Source organism: Crocuta crocuta, unplaced genomic scaffold (genome assembly GCF_008692635.1).
Source record: "Crocuta crocuta isolate KB4526 unplaced genomic scaffold, BGI_CrCroc_1.0 scaffold116, whole genome shotgun sequence".
Classification (NCBI taxonomy): domain Eukaryota; kingdom Metazoa; phylum Chordata; class Mammalia; order Carnivora; family Hyaenidae; genus Crocuta; species Crocuta crocuta.
In genome coordinates this window covers 4,470,453-4,482,144 of record NW_027531562.1, presented here as the reverse complement: position 1 = coordinate 4,482,144, position 11,692 = coordinate 4,470,453, and the positions used below count along the sequence as shown (strand labels likewise).

The following is an 11,692-nucleotide window of genomic DNA, read 5'->3' as shown; positions in this document are numbered from 1 at the left end:
TCCAGTCTCATCTCTGTCAGTTGAAGCAATCAAAAAGAATATGTGTTTTACCAAATTCCCTTTTTTTTTTTTTTAAGTTGGGAAGTGTATGGATCGGTCCACTGTATTCCTTTCAATGTAATCATGTTACCTTTTATAGTTGGAGTTTTATGCAGATGTATAGAGCACCTTCTTATAATAATGATTCAAGCCAGCTAGGTATCCACAAAATAAAGACTAATAAGGAAAATGTCCTTTTTGCCTTTTCCTTACCAAGTAAAAATTGTCTGATTCAAAAAGAGCAAGTCTTGTCTTTGGTTCTTCTCTTTTCTACACTATGTACCCAAATACAGTGAGTTTGCCTTGCATTAGAATGTATAGAGGGCTGCACAAGCTCACCTATGGCACACAAATTATTTTGTTACGGTGCCATCTGCTGGTGTCAACCAACCAAAGACTTAATTTTCTGAAAGATTAATGGTAAGCTTCTAATAGCACTAAAGACTTTGAAGTTATTTGATTAAAATAACGTTTTGTCTTTTCTCATTTATAATTACAGCATAGACGAATTTCAAATGGCTGCATCATGTATGATTCTTCAGCACTCCAATACAGTAATATTAAATGTCACTCTATTTTAAAGTTAGAAAAATGGAGGCACCAGGCATTGCCTTGACTTACTGGTTCATGACCCGTTTGGATTCAAATTTCATTTCTTAGTTACCATGGTTCCCCTGACTTTTAAAAAAGTTCTGTTCCATTTTCCCCCTTAGAAAAGCAGTTTAAGTGCTCACTTCAGCAGCACATATACTAAAATTGGAACGATCCACAGATTAGCATGGTCCCTGTGCAGAGATGATAAGCAAATTCGTGAATTTGTGAAGTGTTCCATATTAAAAAAAAAAAAAAAGAAAAAAGAAAGAAAGAAAATCCATTTATTGCTGTGTGTGTGATTACATCATTTTCAACACTTAATGTATCTATTCACTAAATTTGTTCTCTATGCCACGATGTAAGGTATGGGAATAATTTGTTCCTTCCGTATAAAGCAAGCTTGTCACCCTAGTCCTAATTACTTATATTCAATATCAATGCAGTTACCAAGTATTTTTCTCAACCTACCTTCTACTGGAGATGAGAAAAAAACCACTACTCCTCCCATTTTTAAAAAATCTTTACCACTTACTATCTATGTGATCTTGAGTAAGTCACTTAACTTTCTTGTACCTCTTCTTTATCTGTAAACTTCAGATAATAATGGTAACTACCTGATAGGGTTACCTATCAGCTTATTGTGAGTGTTAAAGAAAATCATACTTAAAAAGTTCTTAGAACAGTGCCTGTAACCCAGTAAACACACAGTAACTGTTAGTTGCTTAATCATAGTTATTTAAGCATTTCAAAGAATATGGATTAATATCAATTAGATAATCATGGCTTTACAGTAACTGCTGGGATCCCTAACTTCCTCCCAATTGGGAGATATAAAGTGTGTATGTGTGCTTATATTTTGGAGAAGAGGAGAAGAAGAATTACCTTTTGTTCTCTCTCAATGATCACGTAACTGGCTTGAAATCTCAACTCCCTCAAATCCTATATAAAATCTTTCATGGTCTTATTTCTACTTACTTTTGCATCCTCATTTCTCAATATTCTTTCAGTTGCCTGAGTAAGCCAGGCTTTCACTGTCCACACTTTTGTGCAAGCTCTTGTCCCCTGTGCCTGGAGCCCCTTCTACTGCCAGTCTCTTCCATTACCTGCCTAACACCTTCTTAGTTCTCAGCTCTGCCCTTAAGGAGTCTTAAGTCGAGGATCAGATAATCTTTTCATGGACTCCGATAAAACCCAGTTCTCTTCTATCCCACCCCTATGCCATCACATTTCCACGTGGTGTGAAGAGGTGGGATCTAGCATAGTCTCCATTATACTCCCAAATTCCAGAGAGGAGCAGATGCTCAGTTGGGGCTAGATAAATATTTATTTCATAGGGTCCCACAAATGAGCACGTTTACTTGGGGTAATTGAAAGAGAAGGCATGAGCTGTCTCCTATTTATAAAGTTGATTTATATCATAAGCAGTGACATCTTTCTCCAGTAATTTCCATTAGGACACCACCACTGTCACTCTCATTCATTAATATCTTGTCATTCATATATCTGTATACATGTACACTAAGTACATATAAAAAATGAATGTGATTGAGGTTTACTCATATGCATTTAGGAATTTATTTTTAATATCTACGTTGGCTAATCACGAGCATTGTGGTTAACTATGATAAGCCTAATTAGAAATTATATATGTATAACAATTTTTTCAACAAATACATATTGAGTGCTTACTGTTTGCCAGGTACTTTTCTAGGCACCAAAGCAGACTGAAATTCCTAATCTCACTCCTGAGGTTACCTCTAGGTTTTTGCTTAAGTTGTTCTTTATCTGTCATGAGAAGGGAAACCAAAAAGATAGTGCAGCACCCTGGGGGCCACAACAAGGGGAGCTCTTACTATTCCTGGCTCTAGGAAAAGGGAAGGAGTCATTCTCTAAATTCTAGTTAGGTGATTGCATGGGGAAGCCTGCTTGATAGAAGCAGTAACCTTCGGTGGAAGATTTAGTGGCATGCAGTGTGCCTTTAGAAAATGGACCCAAAGGGGCACCTGCACAGCTCTATAGATTAAGGGTCTGACTTTGGCTCAGGTCATGATTTCACAGTTCATGGGTTCAAGCCCCACATCGGGCTCTGTGCTAACAGCTCAGAGGCTGGAGCCTGCTTCAGATCCTGTGTCTTCCTCTCTCTCTGTCCCTAACCCACTCATGCTCTGTCTCTGTCTCTTTCAAGAATAAACAAACATTAAAAAATAAAAAAGTAAAATAAAATAAAATAAACCAAACAAAGTCAATTCTAAGACCTCACTTCTTCCTTCCTTCTGCTGTTTTCTTTCACTTGGTGGAAGCCAAGTGGATCCAGACCACAAGATGCCCAGGTTTAAAGCAGTGCACACAGCTCAGCCTCCTGGAGCCAGGAACACCAGAATAAATCTGGAAGGACAAATCCAGCACTAGCCCTGATCAAGAACTTTTTAATTATTATTTTTTTAGTCTCTCCATCTTTTCTAAATGCAGAGTATTCTTTCAAATAACTGGCAAATTGTGTGTTGTACCGTGGGTACCCTTTATTGGATATTGGGACTTATTTTTTATAAACCTATGCCTTTTAAACAAATATTAATGTTCTGTATATTTGGAAGCTCTTTTTGTTTTTTTTAAAAAGGAGAGAGTTAAGTGATATAACGTGAACAAATAAACATGTTCTAGACTGTGACTCTGAGGCTCACGTCAGAAATTTTAAAAGGAAACAACAACAGGATTTGAAATTCTGTGACTGTGGAATAACTAGTGATGATGCCAATTTTGTGCATCCTTTCTGAGTGTTCCCTGGAGCTGCTGCAGAAGCAGGCATAGCTTGGCAGGAGCTCATGGCCGGAAAAGTGGGCCACAGAAGTTACATGCAAATAGAGAAGGATTACTGAGATCCCACAGCATCTCTGAGGAGACTGAGATTTCTTTTAACAGTGGAAGTTCAACGTGAATATGTCTAAAATCCAAAGGCATAAAATGCAAGAATGCTATATTAAACTTTGTTTCATACCACTCATTTATCTGTCATTTGTTATATAATTTTTCTTGAAAATCTTATTGGAACTCTGCTCAGTACTATACACAAGATTTATGCTTTCATAGGAAGTGCGACTGTCAGTCATTTATAAGTCAGGTGGATACACTGGCTGGTATGGTCAACTTTCTGTCAGAACCATTTGCTCAATAACTTCTTCCCAAAACCATACCCTTTGCACTTCCCTGTCCCCAGTAAATATTAGTTAATTAATCTAACAGGTTGGTACTTAAAACCAACCATGTTTTTTCCATGTTGTAAGTTATGAGCTTGTATGACTTCCTTCCAAGAGTTAAAAATCAAATAGTACTGGAAACATTAAGAATGAATTACAAATTGGCACTGTAAAATTTTCACAGCATTGTCATGTGCAGTTTTGAAATTGGGTGTTCATGATACTCTTTGCAATGAGACTCTGACTCCTATAAAAAATAAGAAAGCCAGCGGGGCACCTGGGTGGCTCAGTTGGTTAAGTGGCTAACTTCGGCTCAGGTCATGATCTTGCAGTTCATTGAGTTTGAGTCCTGCGTTGGGTTCTCTGCTGTCAGCTCAGAGCCCTCTTCGGATCCTCTGTCTCCCTCTCTTTCTGCCCCTCTCCCACTCGTGCATGCTCTCTCCCAAAAATAAACATTCAAAAAAATATTTGTAAAGCCAAGAACTTAAATGAGTCTCCAAAACAAATCAATATATGAATTTAGGATCTGTGGTGCACCCTCTCTCTGACAATTAACAATGCTCATATGATTTTCAGAAGCCCTGGTTTCTATTCCTGGTGAGTTCATAATGAGTGAGTTTCTCTGAACCTCACCTTCATCTTTTGCACAGTGAAGGGCTGGGCCAGAAGCTTTGGTTCCCTTCCAGAGTCAAGCTTCTATGGAATTATCTCTGAGACTTTTAGCATATTGTCCCTTTGTTTTCTTGATCTTCTGGATAAAAATCTCCTTGAGGGCTGAGTCTTTACTATTTAGCACAGTGCTTGCAAAATGCATAGTAGGAAGTCAGTAAATACATGTAAGACTGAATATTTCGCTGAACTATTTAAGCATAACCAGGTCTCTAGAACTATTTCAAAACATTTTACAACTTCTACGATGTTATGTTTTCAGCTGCTAACAATATACAAAGCTACAGGTCAATAGAGTATTTTGAATGTTTTAGAAAACTTGGCCAGGGTTAGAACTCTCCATTTGATTAGATTTCTGAAAGAGGATTCAAGTATATTTATCTCAACTGGGCAAAAGAATATGTTTGCATCTCATATTTTAGCTAGAATTTTACCTACAAGTCAGGCATTTGGTTAATCTTAAACCAACACTCTTTTTAAAGGTGACCCTATGCAAGTGCTATGGACTGAATGCTTATGTTCCCCCAAAATTTATGCGTTGAAGCCCTAATGCGCAGTGTGAATGTATTTGGAACTGGGCCCTTTGGGCAGTAATTAAGTTTGGAGAAAGTCACAGCAGTGGTGCTCATGGTGCTTTTATAAGGGGTGAAGAGACCAGAGCTCCCTCCAAAATGTGAGGATAGAGTAAGAAGGTGACTGGCTACCCACAAGGAAGAGGGCTCTCACAAGGAACCAAGTTTACTAGCATTTTGATCTTGGACTTCTCAGCCCCCAGGACGATGAGAAATCAATGTCCATTGTTTAAGCCACCCACTATGGTGTTTTTGTTATAATGGGCCAAGCTGACTAAAGTGGCAAGTAGATCCAGTTTGTACACAAACAAAGCAGAATCTCAGGATTAAGAATTCAGGTTGGGAAAAACCTTTAAAAAAAAAAAGAAGAATGGGGGTGGAGGACTGGGGGGGTATTCCATTAAGTATCCTACTCCTGATTTTGGCTCAGGTCATGATCCCCCAGTTCCTGAGATCGAGTCCCACATTGGGCTCTGTGCCAACAGCACAGAGCCTGCTTGGTGTTCTCTCTCCCTCTCTCTCTGCCCTCCCTTGCTTGCATGTGCACTCTCTCTGTCACTCAAAATAAACAAATATGCTTTAAAAGAAAATCTCTTTAAGAAACGAATTCAGGTTGGGAGGAGCAACTGGTTGGCTCAGTTGGAAGAACATGTGACTATAAATCTTAGGTTCATGAGTTCAAGCCCCATATTGGGCTTGGAGCCTACTTAAAAAAAAAAATCAGATTAGATGATAATGGATTCTTTTGTAAGTGTAATGAATGAGTTAGAAATCTAACAATATAATAATAAGGAGGGACCACATGGAATACTGCCACCAGTAGCAGAAATTACCGGGCAATCTACAACCTAGATAGATTTATTCAATGGCAGAGATATTTCTAGCCCAAAGTAGAACCCTCGAAAGTGTATCAGACTGTGAATTGGACTCATACCTTTCCAGGTTGGGGATTATGTCTTCTTATTGCTCTTCTATAAATCCTCAGAGAACATGGGCTCTCCATAAATGCTTCTTTTTTAAAATAAATACATAAAACTATAAATACACTCTAGTATTCTCTTGGTTGTATCAAGTTATAGTAGACAGAATTCAATTCCTGCTTTATATTCATACTCTTTACAAAGAATACACTACTTTGTTAAAAACAGTCGGTTTTCTTCAAACACTAAGAAACCGAATGCAGGTATCAAGGCATGGGGGAGGTGCAAAGATGAGAAATCTAGTTAAACGAGTTCAACTAAAATACTCTGATTTTAATAATATAATGGACTCATCAAAATGAAGTACAACAAAGTTATATCATGTACAATTAAGTTACATGTGACCTGGTATTGGGACAGGAACCTCTTCATGGAATAGAGCAACTATTTGCCCATTTATCTTGGCTTCTCTTATCTGTTTATCTCTCTCCAAGTCTTCTTCCTTCTCTTTCTGTCTTCTTTCTCCCCCATCTTTCCATGTTATTTCTAGCTGCTTCACTTATATGTTAGGCTTCCTACTGATACATACTATGAATTTATCGTTTCTTGGGATTTAGAAGTGTTTTATCAATTGTTTCTTCCAAACATCCTAAAACATATCTGCAATTATAATACTTTTGAAGCAGGACATAATTTCTGCAAGGTTCCAGAAAACTTTACCTTTGACTAAAAATATTTTAGCCTAATTCCAGACCCCAGTTCACATCAACCCTTTGTGGTAAAAGGTCAATGCAGCCCAGACTTTGGGATCATCCTGTCTACGCAAGCAGAACTTCCACACTCCTAAGTGAGTGGTTCATTCTAACAAGGCAAGAACTTAATGCCAGAACTGGAAACTTTTAACCTTTTATAGAACCTAAAAATTGAAGTATTTTCATTAACAAAATAATCAAAACCATGCCAGGTCAAGTAGGCACTGGTCTGCCAGCTCCTCTCATGAGGCTAGCTATCACCAAGGGACTGTATAATGTTAATGAGATAACACATTACTAATTCCAGATAAATAATAATAAATGCCTCTTTAAATGGTAATAATGCTACCAGTTTTCAAAAATTTTCAAACATCTATCAGGTTCCTACGTGAAGGGCCCTACTTTATGGCGTGTTCAGAAACCAGTAATTAAGAACATTTTCAGAGCAGGTGGTCACCTGTCAAAGGCTCTTTATTCTAACTAAGGTCCTTTGGTCCCAAATAACAGAGAGATCCAGACAAGGTTACTAAAAAGAAAAAGAAAACAAACAAACAAACAAAACACAGTTGGTCATACTAGGGTGTTAATAAAGAAAAAAACAGTAAGATTAGAGAAGAGCTTTCAAGACTCCCAAGATGGGAATTATGATACAGATGAGCCTCATTGGAGAATGAAACTGATCTGAAGCTACTGTCTCCTTCTTTTTAAATGCACATGGTCTCTTTCCCCTATGCATATCTTTCTCTTTTTCTATTCTGGCTGCTCTGCTTCCTTCTGGGTCTAAGCGTCAATTTCCATTAGGACAGTGCAAAGATGAGTAGGACACAACCCCTGTCCCGTGAGCTTAGAGACCAAGAGAGGGAAACAGGAAGGTAAATGTGCAAGAACATCACAACACCAACTGCACTGTGGTTATAGAAGATACAAGACTGAGAAAAGACCAAAATGCAGGAATGTTCATCTCCATCTGCAGGAATGGAAGTTTTTATCAGTTTCAAGGGAGAGATGATACTTATGGCAAGTCTTGAAGATACACAGATAAACACAAATGTCCTTCTTGTCTGCCAAGGATGAGCATTCTTTTTTGTCCTCCTATTTCCAGACTTAGTCGCCCCTCTACTATTTGCATCATTATTACAGAGTCTAAACCATCAGATACATGTATGCCCATACCTCATTCTCTATCTATCTTGGTTGTTCTGCTTTTCTCTGATAATTTTACATCTCCCATCTCTCTCTCCTTGGCTATTCCATAAAAGACTTGGGTTCAAAACTCAAGCTCCCAATTTTCTGGTCTTCATTTGCTTGATACCTACAGTTGGAATAACTATGACAGAACATTGAATGGGGCATCTGTAAATTTGTAAACTCAGAAGTTAGGCCCAGCTCTGTTGAGATGTAGTTGTGGTATATTGAGAAAACCTAATATGGCCTCAGTTTTAATATCTATAAAACAAGAGGCATGCATTTATTTAGTCACACACACACACACACACACACACACACACACACACAGAGTCAAAAATTACCATAAACCTAGAATAGGAACCTGAAAAGGTTTATTAATCAACAATGATGGGGGCACCTGGCTGGCTCAGTCAGAAGAGCATGTGACTCTTCATCTGAGGGTCATAAGTTTGAGCCTCACATTGCATGTAGAGCTAACATACATACATACATACGGAAAAAATAAAGAAACTGTGGCAAAGAAGAATTTTAGAAGCAAAAAGATCTGAATTCCAAGGCTGGTTGTGAAACATTCTATCTTTATATAACTTCTTTGATCGTCTGCTCCTCCTTTGTAAAATGACGTTACAGCTATATTGCAGTGTTTTGGTGAATATGTGAATTAGAGCACAGACCAGCTCCAGCAGACTCTGTGACATGTAGAGGGCAGATAACCAAGAGTATCTATTGCCATTACTCTTCTGAATTAAATTCAATAAAGAATATTTAAGTAAATTCTTTTCTTTAAAGTTCACTTATTTTGAGAGAGAGAGAGCAAGTGGGGGGGAAGGAGAGAGAGGGAGAGAGCGAGAATCCAAAGCAGGCTCTGTGCTGTCAGCTAATGAGCATGGGGGTCAATCTCATGAACTGTGAGATCATGGTCTGGGCTGAAATCAAGAGTCAGATGCTTAACCAACAGAGCCACCCAGGCACCCTTAAACAAATTCTGAACAGTGTATTCATAAGACTACCAGCAGTGTATTTTATGAGCTCTAAGGATGTCATTCAGGACTTAATTATCTTTTATAACAAAAAATAAACTGCAACGGACATTTAATAATTGTCTTTGCTATCCAGGTGGCAGGGATATATGGTCTTGATCTACTCTACATTCCATTAGTCATGCTTAATCTACAACAAAACATCCACCTTAGCATTAAAAATTATAAAAGATGATTTAACAAAATCAGTCTTACTTCCCCTAAGCATGTTTGGATATTAATTCATAGGAGTTATGATTTAGGGTTTCCCCAATAGCCACATATTTCTGTAACATTGTAAAAGGTGATGCTATTTTCTGTAATTTTCTAAAATAAAGTGTGTGTTTTGTATTATTTATAATAGCTATCTGATTTCAAGTGAGACCAGAGAAAAAAATAAACTTGTGCACTGTAATTTGTTTTGTACAGGAACATAGGATTTATTGAATGCTGTAATTTAACTTACTGCATATACAAACATCCTTAGGGAACAATAAAAAATCACACACACCACTTTGTCAGGTAAAACTGAGGTAGCAATGTGAGTAGCCAGGGAAATACGTTCCAAGTTCAAGGGATCCCTCTGTCACCACCTAACTCTTCTGGCAAGCTCTATAAGCAGAGGTTTTACCCTCTGAATCAGGACACATCGCTTCATGGTTTTCAGTAAAAGTTGTGGAATAAGTAACCTCACCAATAATTATAGGAATTGATGTGCATTTCAAAGAAATTAGAACAGCTTTAAATTTATCCCTACAATGCTCCTCCTGCTCCCAATTTGGAAGTGTTTCTTGACATGAAGAGAAATGGATGGAGTCTCCGAAGGAGAAGGAAACAGCATTTATTGAAAACCTGGTGCTCATTTCAAATTACATGAAAATGCCTATGTAGAGAAGTTTGAAAGAATACTGAAATTTTGGAAAGATAATGGGATTGTGCTTAATATTTTGTCTTTATGTGCATCTGTACTTCTCATTTTCCAACAATAATAATACATTGCTTGTAGTAGAGCTTGTTTTTTACAATATATCCATGTGCCCATCTGCATTTCCCAGCTCCCAGGGAATCTAAGATCATAAAACTATCTCTCAGCAATCAATCATTAAGGGAAGTGATGTGTTACTTCCTGTCTAGATAGTAAAAATTGGGTGTACTTTCTACTGTGGGCTCTCTCCCATGTGAGCTGCTAGAAACCCGGGATCTCTGGGTCTCTGCTTAGAAAAGAGCCTCACTAGCTTTACAAAAGACTGTAATATGAGCAATCAATAGTCTTTTTTGTGTGAAGCCACTGAGATTTGGGGACTTGCTTGTTGTCAGGGCACAGTCTATGTTACCCTGACTAATACCACTGTGTATTTTTAATATTTTCCTCTTCAATGTTCATGAGTTCACTTGAGGCAAGTAAAATTATTTGAGGAATATGAGGAATCTGAGATCTAGAGACATGGAATAACTTGCCTAAATAGGAAATGGTTGAACTTGGATTTTAATCCAGCTTTCATTTGAACTAATTTTTGTTAACCTAAAACTACTTTATTATATCAAATATAATGTGACTTGCATGTGACTGGAGCTACTATTTCTGGATCGAATCTCCCTGATATGTGAGCAAACATGATTGCTTTCATCCCCTTTTATCTTTATTTTTCAGTGAATCCCTGCAATGACCATCCTCATTTCATAAGTAAAGCCTCTTGTTCTATGAAGAAAAATCCAACCTCCCCAATTTAGAGTTAAAGTTTAATAAGGTACTACAATTTGTTTCCATATACAGCAGCAAACAATCTATTCTCTGAGAAATCTCTCTCCTCATTTCTTTTTTAAAAAATTTTAATGTTTATTTATTTTTGAGAGAGAGAGACACAGCATGAGTCAGGGAGAGGCAGAGAAAGAGAGGGAGACACAGATCTGAAGCAGGCTCCAGGCTCTGAGCTGTCAGCACAGAATCTGACATGGGACTCGAACTCACAAACTGTGAGATCATGACCTGAGCTGAAGTCAGATGTTTAACTGACTGAGCTACCCACGTGCCTTCTCTCTCCTCATTTCTATTAAAGCTATGAGGAGGTAATTGGGAACAAATAGGGGGCAGAAGCTTTGTGTCCTGGCTACTTGATGGTTCTGGAGAGACTTGGTCCTTTTTTGGACACATAATCCAAAATAATCCTTGAAAGCCCATCATGTAAAATAAGCTCTATGGACTTAACATTAAGAGAATCTGTAAATTGGGGGTGCCTGAATGGCTCAATCAGTTGAGTATTTGACTCTTGATTTCCACTTAGGTCATGATCCCAGAGTTATGTGATGGAGCCTTGCATCAGACTCCACACGGAGTATAAAGTCTGCTTAAGATTCTCTCCCTCTCCCTCCCACCCCCTCTCGGCAGCTTGGTTGCTCAGTTTGTTAAGTGTCTGACTCTTGACTTCAGATCAAGTCATGATATGGTTCATGAGTCCGAGCCCTGTACTGGGCTCCTCACTGTCAGTACAAAGTCTGCTTGGGATTCTCTTTCTTTTTCTCTCTGTCCCTCCTGTACTATCTCTTTCTCTCTCTCAAAATAAATAACAAAAAATTTTCTCTCCTTCTGTCCCCTTTCTGACTCTCTCTCTCTCTCTTAAATGAGTCAAAAATGTGTCAGTTTTTTAAAGGGGGGAAAAAAAAAAAAAAGGAAACCTAGCCCAGCTGTTCTTTGCTAAATTTTAATAGCATCTCCTATATTTTGAGAAATAAAATGTACCTTGAGAA

General features: G+C 38.0%; 1 non-coding gene across 1 annotated transcript; it reads left to right on the top strand.

Annotated features, from left to right (window-relative positions):
• The first annotated feature begins 765 nt into the window (after positions 1 to 765).
• Positions 766 to 869, top strand: LOC144238834 (U6 spliceosomal RNA). The gene has a single exon (XR_013337221.1). It is a non-coding gene; the product is annotated as a U6 spliceosomal RNA (small nuclear RNA).
• The last annotated feature ends 10,823 nt before the right edge of the window (positions 870 to 11,692 follow it).